Source organism: Salmo salar, chromosome ssa18 (genome assembly GCF_905237065.1).
Source record: "Salmo salar chromosome ssa18, Ssal_v3.1, whole genome shotgun sequence".
NCBI classification, from domain to species: domain Eukaryota; kingdom Metazoa; phylum Chordata; class Actinopteri; order Salmoniformes; family Salmonidae; genus Salmo; species Salmo salar.
The window spans coordinates 38,302,135-38,319,718 of NC_059459.1; the positions used below are offsets into that span (position 1 = coordinate 38,302,135).

The 17,584-nt window shown below is 44.3% G+C and overlaps 1 protein-coding gene across 3 annotated transcripts in view; it reads left to right on the top strand.

The window, feature by feature from the left end:
* Positions 1-17,584, top strand: part of LOC106593178 (A disintegrin and metalloproteinase with thrombospondin motifs 3) — a 132,716-nt gene that overhangs the window by 21,386 nt on the left and 93,746 nt on the right. The window lies entirely within an intron of this gene.

Sequence of the window (17,584 nt, forward strand, 5' to 3'; positions counted from 1 at the left end):
TTGTTGTGAGGCCTGGGGTCCGCTCACCAACCAAGAATTCACAAAATGGGACAAACACCAAATTGAGACTCTGCATGCAGAATTCTGCAAAAATATCCTCTGTGTACAACGTAAAATACCAAATAATGCATGCAGAGCAGAATTAGGCCGATACCCCCAATGATCAAAATCCAGAAAAGTGACGTTAAATTCTTCAACCACCTAAAAGGAAGTGATTCCCAAACCTTCCAATACAAAGCCATCACCTACAGAGATATGAACCTGGAGAAGAGTCCCCTAAGCGAGCTGGTCCTGGGGCTCTGTTCACAAACACATCCCACAGAGTCATCACCTACAGAGAGATGAACCTGGAGAATAGTCCTCTAAGCAAGCTGGTCCTGGGGCTCTGTTCACCAACACAAACAGACCCCACAGAGCCCCTGGACAGCAACACAATTAGACCCAACGAAATCATGAGAAAACAAAAAGATAATTACTTGACACATTGGAAAGAATTAACAAAAAAAATGAGCAAACTGGAATGCTATTTGGCCCTAAACAGAGAGTAGACAGTGGCAGAATACCTGACCACTGTGACTGACCCAAACTTAAGGAAAGCTTTGACTATGTACAGACTCGGTGAGCATAGCCTTGCTATTGAGAAAGGCTGCCATAGGCAGACCTGGCTCTCAAGAGAAGACAGGCTATGTGCACACTGCCCACAAAATGAGGTGGAAACTGAGCTGCACTTCCTAACCTCCTGCCAAATGTATGACCATATTAGAGACACATATTTCCCTCAGATTACACAGATCCACAAAGAATTAAAAAACAAACCCAATAAACTCTCATTTCTATTGGGTGAAATACCATTGTGCCATCACAGCAGCAAGATTTGTGACCTGTTGCCACAAGACAACGGCAATCAGTGAAGAACAAACACCATTGTAAATACAACCCATATTTATGTTTATTTATTTTCCCTTTTTTACATTAACATTTGTAATGTCCTTATTCTTTTGGACTTTTGTGAGTGTAATGTTTACTGTTAATTTGTTTATTTCACTTTGTTTATTATCTAGTTCACTTGCTTTGGCATTGTAAGAATATGTATACCATGCCAATAAAGCACTTTGAATCGAATTTCAATTAAAGCCATAGAGGAGATAATGACTGATGAAAGGAGACAGAGAGCGAGAGAGAGAAGCAAAGACAGGGAGAGAGAGAGAAGCAGAGAGAGAGAGTGAAAGACAGAGAGAGAGAGAGAGCAAGAGAGAGACAGAGACAGACAGAGAGATAGGAGAGAGCGAGAGAAAGAGAGGGTGAGAGAGAGGAGAGAGAAGCAGCGAGCGAGAGACAGACAGAGAGAGATGGAGAGAGAGCAAAACAGAGAGACAGACAGAGAGAGAGAGAGACAGAGCTGGAGAGAGATAGGAGAGAGCGAGAGAAAGAGAGGGTGAGAGAGAGAGGAGAGAGAAGCAGAGAGCGAGAGAGACAGAGAGAGATGGAGAGAGAGCGAAACAGAGAGACAGACAGAGAGAGAGACAGACAGACAGAGAGAGACAGAGATGGAGAGAGAGATAGGAGAGAGCGAAAGAGAAAGAGAGAGGGAGCCTGTTTAGGTGCAGCAACATCAGATGTGGGTCATTCCATCTCCCTTACACTACGGCTGTATGTATGTATCTCACACACACACACACACACACACACACACACACACACAGATCTGTTACATAATGGCTGTATGTTTGAGTAACTTAAAGTCTTTGGTGCCTTCCCTTCACAGTACTGTTGCTCATAACACAACATAAATGAATGATTGAAAGTGTTAGATGTACTAGCCGTCAGAATGACTGTTAGTGGCTGACTGACACTGATTCCGCCTGCACTGATCTGTCTCATATCTCGCAAAGGATAATGGGATACTCCGAGCCGATATTCACCTAATAATTAGGAATTTCCCTTGACCACGCCCACATTCTTTCCCATTGACCCCCAGTGTAAAAGAGCCAACATTGTTGTTGATTTTGAGTAATACAAAAATAACAAAACATGCCGAAAAATCTGCTGTGTTGTTCAATGTACATGTAAGCAGGTCAGAAATCCCGACCTATGGTTCGCAATGCTCCCACGTAGGGAAATAGAACCTGCTAGAAGAGCCCTGTGGCTCCAGGCTATTTGGAGTCCAAGTAGGCTTCAAGTAGCTAGAGAAAACATTGAATCACAGGTAAGACAATTAACTTGTTTAGTCCGTTTTTAACTCCACTCACTACTTGTAGCTGTATAGTCCGTATATTTAAGTTGTTGGTCTTGGCTAGATTAATGTTCCGGCCTGTAGCTAGCTAGCTAACACTCACTCGCGTAGCTAGCTAGCACCGTTATGAAAAGGGGCATGAGGGAAGCCCTACAATGTTAAGTAGTGAGAACACTCGGTAGCAGGCAATGTTGAAAATTAATCATTAGACATGTTGTACTTTTCTTAAATGTCGTTTTGTAATTGACTAAAACAAGTCAAAGTTTTTTGCTGTGAGCCAATGGGGTAACCTAGGTAACCACATGTTGTTTTCCCCACAGGTGGGCGGGGCCGCGGAGTTCTATCTTTAAAGTGGAACTGACAGCGTTTTAGCAACATGAAATCTTATTAAAATCGGTTCATATAAATACCCAGGAAAAATACAACAGTTTAAAAAAAAAATTTTACATTTTCTGACAAGCAAAGACTTAGATATGGTCATTTTCACGTTTTTCATAAATTAATAGAATGTTTGGGAATGGTGCATAGTGAGGCATTTGTGAAAATTCTATAGCAGTATAGAGTGGGAAAGCGGCCATCCGCTTGAACAATTAATAGACACTGCAGTAAATAAAACCTAATAAAAACATCTGTCTTGTCCAGGACCGGAGTCTACACAGACCGGTGTGCTATAGCCAATCAGAGCTACCGTAGGCCTATATGCAAATATGCCATTTGCCACACAGGCCTGCCATCATTCACTATGAACTGGACTGTGTGTTTACAGGCAGTAGGGCCTGTCATTATTCACTTTGAACTGGACTGTGTGTTTACAGGCAGTAGGGCCTGTCATCGTTCACTTTGAACTGGACTGTGTGTTTACAGGCAGTAGGGCCTGTCATCATTAACTTTGAAATGGACTGTGTGTTTACAGACTGTTGCAACAGCGAGACATTAGATCATTAGAAAGCATTCGCCAAAAACCACAAAATACACCTGAATAGATTTCTGTAAATATGTAAATACCACAGGAGTCCTCTTACATTTGGGAACTTTACAGTCCTATTGATCAAACAACCATGAAAAGGTAGGCTCTCTCCCTCAGTTATGCACATCAGCAAGATCAACAACTAATGCTAGCTAGAGCAAGATGAGCTAAAATCAAACGAAGGAACATTAGATAAACCCTCAAACTTTTTCAGCTAGTTGGCCGTCAAAATTACACTGATAAACGATGGGGAATTGTAGCCTCCATGTCCTTCTGCAGCTTGCCTGCCAATGCATTCTTGTCCCAAGTGAATGGGAACTTTCCTGCCTGTCCCACCAGCTCATTTGATCGATGCCAAGTACATTTGATTGACAACTTAGAGATACGCTGACTGTGGATAACAGTCGTTCAAATTCAGCATAGCTAGTCAGTCCTCTCTCCTCTCTCAGAGGGGGGAACATCTCCCGACTCCCCATAGAGTCAGTCCTCTCTCCTCTCTCTTATATTGATGGATTTTCTCTGGATATATTTGTTCTTCATGGCTCTCTTCCCTGCCATATAGCCTTCATACAGTGGCTTGCGAAAGTATTCACCCCCCTTGGCATTTTTCCTATTTTGTTGCCTTACAACCTGGAATTAAAATATATATTTTTTTAGGGGTTTGTATCATTTGATTTACACAACATGCCTACCACTGTGAAATAAACAAGAAATAAGACAAAAAAAATGAAAACTTGAACGTGCATAACTATTCACCCCCCCAAAGTCAATACTTTGTAGAGCCAATTTTTGCAGTAATTACAGCTGCAAGTCTCTTTGGGTATGTCTCTATAAGCTTGTCACATCTAGTCGCTAAGGTTTTTGCCCATTATTCAAGGAAAAACTGCTCCAGCTCCTTCAAGTTGGATGGGTTCCGCTGGTGTACAGCAATCTTTAAGTCATACCACAGATTCTCAATTGTATTGAGATCTGGGCTTTGACTAGGCCATTCCAAGACATTTAAATGTTTCCCCTTAAACCACTCGAGTGTTGCTTTAGCAGTATGCTTAGGGTCATTGTCCTGCTGGAAGGTGAACCTCCGTCCCAGTCTCAGATCTCTGGAAGTCTGAAACAGGTTTCCCTTAATAATTTCCCTGTATTTAGCGCCATCCATCATTCCTTCAATTCTGACCAGTTTCCCAGTCCCTGCCGATGGAAAAACATCCCCACAGCATGATGCTGCCACCACCATGCTTCACTGTGGGGATGGTGTTTTCCGGGTGATGTGAGGTGTTGGGTTTGCGCCAGACATAGCGTTTTCCTTATTGGCCAAAAAGCTCAATTTTTGCCTCATCTGACCAGAGTACCTTCTTTCATATGTTTGGGGGGTCTCCCACATGCCTTTTGGCGAAGACCAAATGTGTTTGCTTATTTTTCTATTTAAGCAATGGCTTTTTTTCTGGCCACTCTTCCGTAAAGCCCAGCTCTGTGGAGTGTACGGCTTAAAGTGGTCCTATGGACAGATACTCCAATATCCGCTGTGGAGCTTTGCAGCTCCTTCAGGGTTATCTTTGGTCACTTTGTTGCCTCTCTGATTAATGCCCTCCTTGCCTGATCTGTGAGTTTTGGTGGGCAGCCTTCTCTTGGCAGGTTTGTTGGGGTTCCATATTCTTTCCATTTTTTAATAATGGATTTAATGGTGCTCTGTGGGATTTTCAAAGTTTCTGATGTGTTTTAATAACCCAACCCTGATCTGTACTTCTCCACAACTTTGTCCCTGACCTGTTTAAAGATCTCATTGGTCTTCATGGTGCCGCTTGCTTGGTGGTGCCACTTGCTTAGTGGTGTTGCAGACTCTGTGGCCTTTCAGAACAGGTGTATATATACTGAGATCATGTGACACTTAGATTGCACACATGTGGACTTTATTTAACTAATTATGTGACTTCTGAAGGTAATTGGTTGCACCAGTTCTTATTTAGGGGCTTCATAGCAAAGGGGTGAATACATATGCAGGCAAGTTATTTTTTCAATTTCACTTCACCAAGTTGGACTATTTTGTGTATGTCCATTACCATGAAGTCCAAATAAAAATAATTTTTAATTACAGGTTGTAATGCAACAAAATAGGAAAAATGCCAAGGGGGATGAATACTTTTGCAAGGCGCTGTAGATGGACAGTTTACCAAGTGAGCCCATCCAGAGGGGTTGGACTATATGGCTGAAACTGACCAGACTCAGACTCACAGGGGTGGTTGTTTTGGCAGGAAATTGGGAAATTGTGGATGCATCCCAATTGCATCCCCTGTCTCTGGTCACTATCTGTGTCTCTGGTCAACTTCTGTCCCTGGTCAATGTCTGTCTCTGGTCAATGTCTGTCTCTGGTCAATGTCTGTCTCTGGTCAACGTCTGTCTCTCTGGTCAACGTCTGTCTCTCTGGTCACTGTCTGTGTCTCTGGTCAACTTCTGTCCCTGGTCAACGTCTGTCTCTCTGGTCAACTTCTGTCTCTCTGGTCAACGTCTGTGTCTCTGGTCAACGTCTGTCACTCTGGTCAACTTCTGTCTCTCTGGTCAACGTCTGTGTTTCTGGTCAACGTCTGTCTCTCTGGTCAACGTCTGTGTCTCTGGTCAACGTCTGTGTTTCTGGTCAACGTCTGTCTCACTGGTCAACGTCTGTGTCTCTGGTCAACGTCTGTGTCTCTGGTCAACGTCTGTGTCTCTGGTCAACGTCTGTCTCTCTGGTCAACGTCTGTGTTTCTGGTCAACGTCTGTGTTTCTGGTCAACGTCTGTCTCTCTGGTCAACGTCTGTGTCTCTGGTCAACGTCTGTCTCTGGTCAGCGTCTGTGTTTCTGGTCAACGTCTGTCTCTCTGGTCAACGTCTGTGTCTCTGGTCAACGTCTGTGTCTCTGGTCAACGTCTGTGTCTCTGGTCAACGTCTGTCTCTCTGGTCAACGTCTGTCTCTCTGGTCAATGTCTGTCTCTCTGGTCAACGTCTGTGTCTCTGGTCAATGTCTGTCTCTCTGGTCAACGTCTGCCTCTGGTCAACGTCTGTGTTTATGGTCAACGTCTGTCTCTCTGGTCAACGTCTGTCTCTCTGGTCAACGTCTGTCTCTCTGGTCAACGTCTGTGTCTCTGGTCAACGTCTGTGTCTCTGGTCAACGTCTGTGTCTCTGGTCAACGTCTGTCTCTCTGGTCAACGTCTGTCTCTCTGGTCAACGTCTGTGTCTCTGGTCAATGTCTGTCTCTCTGGTCAACGTCTGCCTCTGGTCAACGTCTGTGTCTCTGGTCACTGTCTGTGTCTCTGGTCAACGTCTGTCTCTCTGGTCAACGACTGTCTCTCTGGTCAATGTCTGTGTCTCTGGTCAATGTCTGTCTCTCTGGTCAGTGTCTGTCTCTCTGGTCAACGTCTGTCTCTCTGGTCAACGTCTGTGTCTCTGGTCAACGTCTGTCTCTGGTCAACGTCTGTCTCTCTGGTCAACGTCTGTGTCTCTGGTCAACGTCTGTGTCTCTGGTCAACGTCTGTCTCTCTGGTCAACGTCTGTGTCCCTGGTCAACGTCTGTGTTTCTGGTCAACGTCTGTCTCTCTGGTCAACGTCTGTCTCTCTGGTCAATGTCTGTCTCTCTGGTCAACGTCTGTCTCTCTGGTCAACGTCTGTGTCTCTGGTCAATGTCTGTCTCTGGTCAACGTCTGTCTCTCTGGTCAACGTCTGTGTCTCTGGTCAACGTCTGTGTCTCTGGTCAACGTCTGTGTCCCTGGTCAACGTCTGTGTTTCTGGTCAACGTCTGTCTCTCTGGTCAATGTCTGTCTCTCTGGTCAATGTCTGTCTCTCTGGTCAACGTCTGCCTCTGGTCAACGTCTGTCTCTCTGGTCAACGTCTGTCTCTCTGGTCAACGTCTGTCTCTCTGGTCAACGTCTGTCTCTCTGGTCAACGTCTGTCTCTCTGGTCACTGTCTGTCTCTCTGGTCAACGTCTGTCTCTCTGGTCAACGTCTGTCTCTCTGGTCAACGTCTGTCTCTCTGGTCAACGTCTGTCTCTCTGGTCAACGTCTGTCTCTTTGGTCAACGTCTGCCTCTGGTCAACGTCTGTCACTGGTCAACGTCTGTCTCTCTGGTCAACGTCTGTCTCTCTGGTCAACGTCTGTCTCTCTGGTCAACGTCTGCCTCTGGACTATATCATTAATAGGGTGCCATTTGGAACACGACTGTTGTCATGGTGATGGATGGTGGTGAATGATATGTAGTCAGTGTAATGGATGGTAATGGTGATGAATGATATGTAGTCAGTGTAATGGATGGTAATGGTGATGAATGATATGTAGTCAGTGTAATGGATGGTAATGGTGATGAATGATATGTAGTCAGTGTATGGATGGTAATGGTGATGAGTGATATGTAGTCAGTGTAATGGATGGTAATGGGGATGAATGATATGTAGTCAGTGTAATGGATGGTAATGGTGATGAATGATATGTAGTCATTGTATGGATGGTAATGGTGATGAATGATATGTAGTCAGTGTAATGGATGGTAATGGTGATGAATGATATGTAGTCAGTGTAATGGATGGTAATGGTGGTGAATGATATGTAGTCAGTGTAATGGATGGTAATGGTGATGAATGATATGTAGTCAGTGTAATGGATGGTAATGGTGATGAATGATATGTAGTCAGTGTATGGATGGTAATGGTGATGAATGATATGTAGTCAGTGTAATGGATGGTAATGGTGATGAATGATATGTAGTCAGTGTATGGATGGTAATGGTGATGAATGATATGCAGGCTGCAGCACAATGAAAGACAGCGAGGAACAGCATCCCCTCTGCTAGGATAGTGATAACACCATGACAGCTGTACTAGGATAGTGATAACACCATGACAGCTGTACTAGGATAGTGATAACACCATGACAGCTGTACTAGGATAGTGATAACACCATGACAGCTGTACTAGGATAGTGATAACACCATGACAGCTGTACTAGGATAGTGATAACACCATGACAGATGTACTAGGATAGTGATAACACCATGACAGCTGTACTAGGATAGTGATAACACCATGACAGCTGTACTAGGATAGTGATAACACCATGACAGATGTACTAGGATAGTGATAACACCATGACAGCTGTACTAGGATAGTGATAACACCATGACAGATGTACTAGGATAGTGATAACACCATGACAGCTGTACTAGGATAGTGATAACACCATGACAGCTGTACTAGGATAGTGATAACACCATGACAGCTGTACTAGGATAGTGATAACACTGTGACAGCTGTACTAGGATAGTGATAACACCATGACAGCTGTACTAGGATAGTGATAACACCATGATAGCTGTACTAGGATAGTGATAACACCATGACAGCTGTACTAGGATAGTGATAACACTGTGACAGCTGTACTAGGATAGTGATAACACTGTGACAGCTGTACTAGGATAGTGATAACACCATGACAGCTGTACTAGGATAGTGATAACACCATGACAGCTGTACTAGGATAGTGATAACACCATGACAGATGTACTAGGATAGTGATAACACCATGACAGATGTACTAGGATAATGATAACACCATGACAGCTGTACTAGGATAGTGATAACATCATGCAGATGTTCTAGGATAACTCTAGCCCATTGTTGTTCTAGGTGCCGATGAACGATGGCTATGATTACACGGGTGCTATTTCTCATGGTTGGGGAATTAACACCAATGACGTGTGATGGAATGACATCTGTTACTGAAACATGAGTACTGGGATGGATGACTGCGCTGACTGGGAACTAGGAAGAGAAGACAGGCTATTTCTGTTACCGTCAGTTAAATACAGAGAGAGCCACCTAGCAACAGCAGCGCCGGAGAGGGCATGCGTCACAAATGGCACCCTATTCCCACTATGGGCCCTGTTCAAAAGTAGTGCACTAAATAGAGAATAGGGTGCCATTTGGAATCCAGCCTGGGATCACATCAACTAACTGATGGGTGTGTTAGGATGGTGTTGGGTTACCCCATCCAAATTGACAGGGACAGATTCCAGATTCCTACCATCATGTGATATTGAATTCTTTACGTGTCCAACTACAGTATGTCGGTGCAGATTAGTCTGTGTTTAGTTCACTACTGTACATGATGAAACTAATGCGTCAGTCACTTTCAAGCACTTGACCCGTTGGATTGGAGTTAGATATCACATCAGCAGATCTAGCCAGGCCAGTTCAGTGGTGCGTTCTACTAGGTCTGACTTTAGTACGATGCTTTGTCATGTCCTGCTCCATGCACACAACTGATCGGACTGGAACCATGACATTTAGGAGTACAACTGATAGGACTGGAACCATGACATTTAGGAATACAACTGATAGGACTGGAACCATGACATTTAGGAATACAACTGATAGGACTGGAACCATGACATTTAGGAATACAACTGATAGGACTGGAACCATGACATTTAGGAGTACAACTGATAGGACTGGAACCATGACATTTAGGAATACAACTGATAGGACTGGAACCATGACATTTAGGAATACAACTGATAGGACTGGAACCATGACATTTAGGAGTACAACTGATAGGACTGGAACCATGACATTTAGGAATACAACTGATAGGACTGGAACCATGACATTTAGGAATACAACTGATAGGACTGGAACCATGACATTTAGGGGTACAACTGATAGGACTGGAACCATGACATTTAGGAGTACAACTGATAGGACTGGAACCATGACATTTAGGAATACAACTGATAGGACTGGAACCATGACATTTAGGAATACAACTGATAGGACTGGAACCATGACATTTAGGAATACAACTGATAGGACTGGAACCATGACATTTACCTTTAAACCTTCTAAAGATTTTTTTATGGGCTTATTTTAAAATAGTAATTAATTTTTCTTTCATTTTAATTTCTAACTCAGATTTAATTTTGGCCGAGTATGAGATTATAATTTCCCTAATGTACGCCTTAAAAGCATCTCAGATGATATCGGGACACACACTTTTCTCTGTCTTCTATGTTTACATTTGTAATGGTAAAATTTTAAATTTTTTACATGTACGAATTTAATACATATCGGGTCTTGAAGATGTGCTCTGTTCATTCTCCACGTTCTGTCATTAAGTGTATTTTCTGTTGGTGTAATTCAGCATGATACCGGAGAATGATCCCATATCACTATTTCACAGATTTTTTAACCCAGTAAATTGTTCAGAGCATTGTTTAAAATATAAATCTAGTCAATTCTTGAATAGATTTTCTTACTTTGAGAAAAAAAGGAGTGGTTTTTTTGAAGTTGGGAATAGTAATCTCCAGGTGTCCTGTAAATTATTTGTAGAGATGAACATTTTCAGCCTCTTTGGGCAGGTTCCTTGAATTTGCCCTTTTCTTATTTCAACATCTGTCAATCTTATCTAATGTATGATTTAGGTGTCTTGCTTGAATAATAGTTTGTGTCTGGATTTGATATAATATAGTTTGAATTCTATCCAAAAACACCAGATATGCCCCTGGTGGGATATACAATGAAATCAATGTGTATTTTTCACCATGTAAGGTACAATTCAACATTAGAAAACGGCCTTCTTGGTCCGTGTGCTGGGATATAATGGAAAAGGGTTTGTTCTTATTTATCAGGATGCCTACACCTCTGCTGTTGCTACAGTAGGTGGCGGTATAGGCCTCTTCACCCCAGCTCCTCTTTAAATATTCAATTTCTATTTTTTTATGTAACTCTTGCAGGAAAACCACATTTGCTGACAATTTCTTTAAGTGTTCAAGAACCTTGTGCTTTTTTCCCCCCATCATGAAGCCCGTGCACATTCCATGTAATAAGTTGGATTTTATTGGTCTTGTATAAAATCCAATTGTCACGACTGTGTGTAGGAACGGACCAAGGCGCAGCGTGCGTATCGTTCCACATCTTTATTATATTGCGAAACTTAGCCAAACAAACAATAACCTATAAACAAACAACAAACCGTGACGACAGCGGTGCAACATGCACTAACTCAAAATAATCTCCCACAAACACAGGTGGGAAAAACAACTACTTAAATATGATCCCCAATTAGAGACAACGATGACCAGCTGCCTCTAATTGGCAATCATACAAAAACCCCAACATAGAAAAAAGAAACTAGAACACAACATAGAAAAAAGAAACTAGATAAACCCCCCAGTCACGCCCTGACCTACTCTACCATAGAAAATAAGAGCACTCAATGGTCAGGACGTGACACCAAGTGTGTTTCGTCTATCATTGAAGAACCAGATAAAACATTTTAACAGACATGTCATATGAGGGTGGTGGACGTTCCATAGAATGGGAGTCATAGTATGAATGCATAGTTATTATATCCATTACATAGATAGAGCGTGTGAGCACTTTATTACACTTTCATTAGACAGCTATTACACTTGTCAGTTTCTTTTATCCGTAGAAACTGACTGTACACTGAGTGTATACTTTTTCAGTGTGTCTATGTAAACCCTGTGGGAATTGAACCCACAACCTTGATGTTGACAGCACCACACTACTCTTACCAACTGAGCCACGATGACAGGACCACCTCATTAGTTAAGCAGGGAAAAGATCAGTGGTTGTTTTAAAGCTCCACCATGTGAGCACCATTAGACTCTGCAGGTTGAGCTATTCCCCATCTCCTCTCCCAGCCTCCCATTAGACTCAGTAGGCCAGGCTATTCCCCCATCTCCTCTCCCAGCCTCCCATTAAACTCAGTAGGCCAGGCTATTCCCCATCTCCTCTCCCAGCCTCCCATTAGACTCAGTAGGCCAGGCTATTCCCCATCTCCTCTCCCAGCCTCCCATTAGACTCAGTAGGCCAGGCTATTCCCCATCTCCTCTCCCAGCCTCCCATTAGACTCAGTAGGCCAGGCTATTCCCCATCTCCTCTCCCAGCCTCCCATTAGACTCAGTAGGCCAGGCTATTCCCCATCTCCTCTCCCAGCCTCCCATTAGACTCAGTAGGCCAGGCTATTCCCCATCTCCTTTCCCAGCCTCCCATTAGACTCAGTAGGCCCCATCTCCTTTCCCAGCCTCCCATTAGACTCAGTAGGCCGGTCCCATCTCCTCTCCCAGCCTCCCATTAGACTCAGTAGGCCAGGCTATTCCCCATCTCCTCTCCCAGCCTCCCATTAGACTCAGTAGGCCAGGCTATTCCCCATCTCCTCTCCCAGCCTCCCATTAGACTCAGTAGGCCAGGCTATTCCCCATCTCCTCTCCCAGCCTCCCATTAGACTCAGTAGGCCCCATCTCCTCTCCCAGCCTCCCATTAAGCTCAGTAGGCCAGGCTATTCCCCATCTCCTCTCCCAGCCTCCCATTAGACTCAGTAGGCCAGGCTATTCCCCATCTCCTCTCCCAGCCTCCCATTAGACTCAGTAGGCCAGGCTATTCCCCATCTCCTTTCCCAGCCTCCCATTAGACTCAGTAGGCCCCATCTCCTCTCCCAGCCTCCCATTAAGCTCAGTAGGCCAGGCTATTCCCCATCTCCTCTCCCAGCCTCCCATTAAGCTCAGTAGGCCAGGCTATTCCCCATCTCCTCTCCCAGCCTCCCATTAGACTCAGTAGGCCGCTTCCCATCTCCTTTCCCAGCCTCCCATTAAGCTCAGTAGGCCAGCACCCCATCTCCTCTCCCAGCCTCCCATTAAGCTCAGTAGGCCAGGCTATTCCCCATCTCCTCTCCCAGCCTCCCATTAAGCTCAGTAGGCCAGGCTATTCCCCATCTCCTCTCCCAGCCTCCCATTAGACTCAGTAGGCCCCATCTCCTCTCCCAGCCTCCCATTAAGCTCAGTAGGCCAGGCTATTCCCCATCTCCTCTCCCAGCCTCCCATTAGACTCAGTAGGCCCCTTCCTCTCCAGCCTCCCATTAAGCTCAATAGGCCAGGCTATTCCCCATCTCCTCTCCCAGCCTCCCATTAGACTCAGTAGGCCAGGCTATTCCCCATCTCCTTTCCCAGCCTCCCATTAGACTCAGTAGGCCAGGCTATTCCCCATCTCCTCTCCCAGCCTCCCATTAGACTCAGTAGGCCAGGCTATTCCCCATCTCCTTTCCCAGCCTCCCATTAGACTCAGTAGGCCCCATCTCCTCTCCCAGCCTCCCATTAAGCTCAGTAGGCCAGGCTATTCCCCATCTCCTCTCCCAGCCTCCCATTAAGCTCAGTAGGCCAGGCTATTCCCCATCTCCTCTCCCAGCCTCCCATTAGACTCAGTAGGCCAGGCTAATCCCCATCTCCTCTCCCAGCCTCCCATTAGACTCAGTAGGCCAGGCTATTCCCCATCTCCTCTCCCAGCCTCCCATTAGACTCAGTAGGCCAGGCTATTCCCCATCTCCTCTCCCAGCCTCCCATTAGACTCAGTAGGCCAGGCTATTCCCCATCTCCTCTCCCAGCTTCCCATTAGACTCAGTAGGCCCCATCTCCTCTCCCAGCCTCCCATTAGACTCAGTAGGCCAGGCTATTCCCCATCTCCTCTCCCAGCTTCCCATTAGACTCAGTAGGCCCCATCTCCTCTCCCAGCATTAGATCAGTAGGCCAGGCTATTCCCCATCTCCTCTCCCAGCTTCCCATTAGACTCAGTAGGCCAGGCTATTCCCCATCTCCTCTCCCAGCCTCCCATTAGACTCAGTAGGCCCCATCTCCTCTCCCAGCCTCCCATTAGACTCAGTAGGCCAGGCTATTCCCCATCTCCTCTCCCAGCCTCCCAGATGTTTGGCTGCTGTAGTGTTCTAGAGTGGTGTCGCTAGACGTCCTCCCCCAGACAGCCCCAGTTCAGTTTCCGCCCACCGACCAGCTGGCTGGTAAAAGAAAAGACCACAGAGGAAGTATTCATACATTTGTTTGCCTGGCATTTCCTGGTTTTAAAGTGATGGATCCCTCCCTTCTTTCCTATTGGCTACACCTCCTCCAGTGTGTTATTGTTACCTGTCCAACTTGAGTTTGTTTTTCCTCACAACAAGTTATGTATGAGAAGATGCTTAGGATTCTTTATGATAGGGGTCACATTTAGCTGTGTGTGTGTGTGTGTGTGTGTGTGTGTGTGTGTGTGTGTGTGTGTGTGTGTGTGTGTGTGTGTGTGTGTGTGTGTGTGTGTGTGTGTGTGTGTGTGTGTGTGTGTGTGTGTGTGTGTGTGGGTTAAATTTGGCTGCAAAACAGTTGTTCTCACTTCTTGTGCATATTAAGTTGTGTACCATTTTGTCTGGGATCTGGAAATACATATCTCTCCCTGCCAAAATGCAGATGTTTTTTTTTCTAATTTTTACCAGCATAATGATGGACCACTGTATTTTCTAAAGGAAAGGGTGTGGGTTCCTCAGAGAATTTTGGACATGAGTACAGACTCTAAAGCATCACATCTAACAAAATGTACTGTTTCACACATTTCAACTAAGTTTACTGTTTCACACATTTCAACTAAGTTTACTGTGTCACACATTTCAACTAAGTTTACTGTGTCACACATTTCAAAAGGAATCTACCACTGTTCATGTCATTACCAAACAAATGTCATCACCCATTTATAAATGTTAACTTCTCTCCGTCATGGGATTGCATCATCAAACTACTGGAGAACTGAACTAGTTAATTATAGGAGGAGGAGGAGGAGAGAGGAGAGGAGAGGAGGAGGAGGAGGAGAGAGGAGAGGAGGAGGAGAGAGGAGGAGGAGGAGAGTAGGAGAGAGGAGAGGAGGAGGAGTGAGGAGAGAAGGAGGAGGGAGAGAGGAGAGGAGAGGAGGAGAGAGGAGAGGAGGAGGAGAGAGGAGAGGAGGAGGAGAGAGGAGAAGAGGAGGAGGAGGAGAGAGGAGAAGAGGAGAGGAGGAGAGAGGAGAGGAGAGGAGAGGAGAGGAAGAGGGGAGGAGGAGAGAGGAGAGGAGGAGGAAAGAGGAGAGGAGGAGGAGGGGAGAGGAGAGAGGGGAGAGGAGAAGGAGAGAGGAGGAGAGGGGAGGAGAGAGAAGAGCGAGGAGGAGAGAGGAAAGGAGGAGGATGGAGAGACAGGAGGAGGGAGAGAGGAGGAGGAGAGAAGAGAGGAGGAGGAGAGAGGAGGAGAGGGAGAGGAGTGGATGGGGGAGAGTAGAGGAAGACGAGTGGAGAGAGGGGAGGAGGAGGAGAGGGGTGGATGGATGGGGGAGAGGAGAGGGGTGGATGGATGGATGGGGGAGAGGAGAGGGGTGGAGAGGAGAGGAGAGAGGAAAGGAAGAGAGGGGAGGATTGGAGAGGAAAGGAGTGCTCTACAATCATGCAGAAATGACTGTGCCAGATGGCATGGCTCTGCAGTCTGGACTCATGAAATACTCTCAGAACCAGTATGGAAGACCCTGGGCTCTGCCATCTCTCTCTCTTTACTTTGAATCAAACTCTCAGAGGTCATACAGAGTTGAGATGAGACACATTGGAGAGAGAGCTGGTATTGTGTCCTTTACAGTTTAGAAGTCATTATGGACCTCTGCCTCTCCAGTGATTGGTTAAAAATGAGTTTACCTCACAGTAGCCCCACAATTGAATGTTTCCTTCTTAATTTTTTTTACTATTATTGTTCAAATTATTGAATAAAACCGTATGAATAGAGATGCTAGACTGAACAATCAGATATATCATTTGCTTGGAGAAAAACACACAGTCAAACGTTTTCCAATCATTTTGAAAGTGACATTGTTGAATTTTGAAATAATTATCTCAATTATTTCGACCTATGTAATTTCCCATTTGATTCCCCCATACACTGGAGGCTAACTTCCTATTGATAATTATAAGCTCCTCTACAATTACAGCTTGAAAGAAGAGGAGATTACTCAAGGATGGATATGGAAGAGAAGGGAAATCATTTTAAAAATAACATTTTAGTCATTTAGCAGATGCTCTTATCCAGAGCGACTTACAGTAGTGAATGCATACATTTCATCATGCATTTATTTTTTTTGTTCTTTTTTTTCCGTACTGGCCCCCCGTGGGAATGGAACCCACAACCCTGGCGTTGCACACACCATGCTGGCATTGTAAACACCATGCTCTACCAACTGGGCCACAGGGAAGACTATAACTTGTGTACTAATACGGAGGTCTGTGTACTAATACAGGGGCCTGTGTACTAATGTGAATACCTGTGTACTAATGTGAATACCTTTGTACTAATGTAGAGGCCTGTGTACTAATGTAGAGGCCTGTGTACTAATGTGAACAGTGGTTGGAAAAAAGTAAATATACCTTAATCGAAAATTATTAAGTAAAAGTAAAAGTCACCCAGTAGAATTTTACTTGATTAAAAGTCTAAAAGTATTTGGTTTAAAATATACTTAAGTATCAAAAGTAAAAGTATAAATGATTTCAAATTCCTTATATTAAGCAAACCAGAAGGCATCATTTGCTTATATTTTTTTTAATTTGCGGGTAGCCAGGGGGGCACTCCAACACTCAGACATCATTTACAAACAAAGTATTTGTGTCTAGTGAGTGCACCAGATCAGAGGCAGTAGATCCCTACTGGGATGTTCTGTTATGTTCATGAATTGGACCATTTTCCTGTCCTGCTAAGTGTTCAAAACGTAACGAGTACTTTTGGGTGTCAATGAAATGTATGGAGTAAAAAGTACAATATTTTCTTAACCTCTCTGGGCTAGGCGGGACGAATTCGTCCCACCTACGTAACAGCCACTTGAAGCCTGTGGCGCGATTTTCAAAACCTTAAAAATCCTATTACTTCAATTTCTCAAACATATGACTATTTTACAGCTATTTAAAGACAAGACTCTCGTTAATCTAACCACACTGTCCGATTTCAAAAAGGCTTTACAACGAAAGCAAAACATTAGATTATGTCAGCAGAGTACCAAGCCAGAAATAATCAGGCACCCATTTTTCAAGCTAGCATATAATGTCACAAAAACCCAGAAGACAGCTAAATGCAGCACTCACCTTTGATGATCTTCATCAGATGACAACCCTAGGACATTATGTTATACAATACATGCATGTTTTGTTCAATCAAGTTCATATTTATATCAAAAACCAGCTTTTTACATTAGCATGTGACGTTCAGAACTAGCATACCCCCGCAAACTTCCGGGAATTCGCTAACATTTTACTAACTTACTCACGATAAACGTTCACAAAAAGCATAACAATTATTTTAAGAATTATAGATACAGACCTCCTCTATGCACTCGATATGTCCAATTTTAAAATAGCTTTTTGGTGAAAGCACATTTTGCAATATTCTAAGTACATAGCCCAGGCATCACGGGCTAGCTATTTAGACACCCGGCAAGTTTAGCACTCACCATAATCATATTTACTATTATAAAAGTTTGATTACCTTTTGTTGTCTTCGTCAGAATGCACTCCCAGGACTGCTACTTCAATAACAA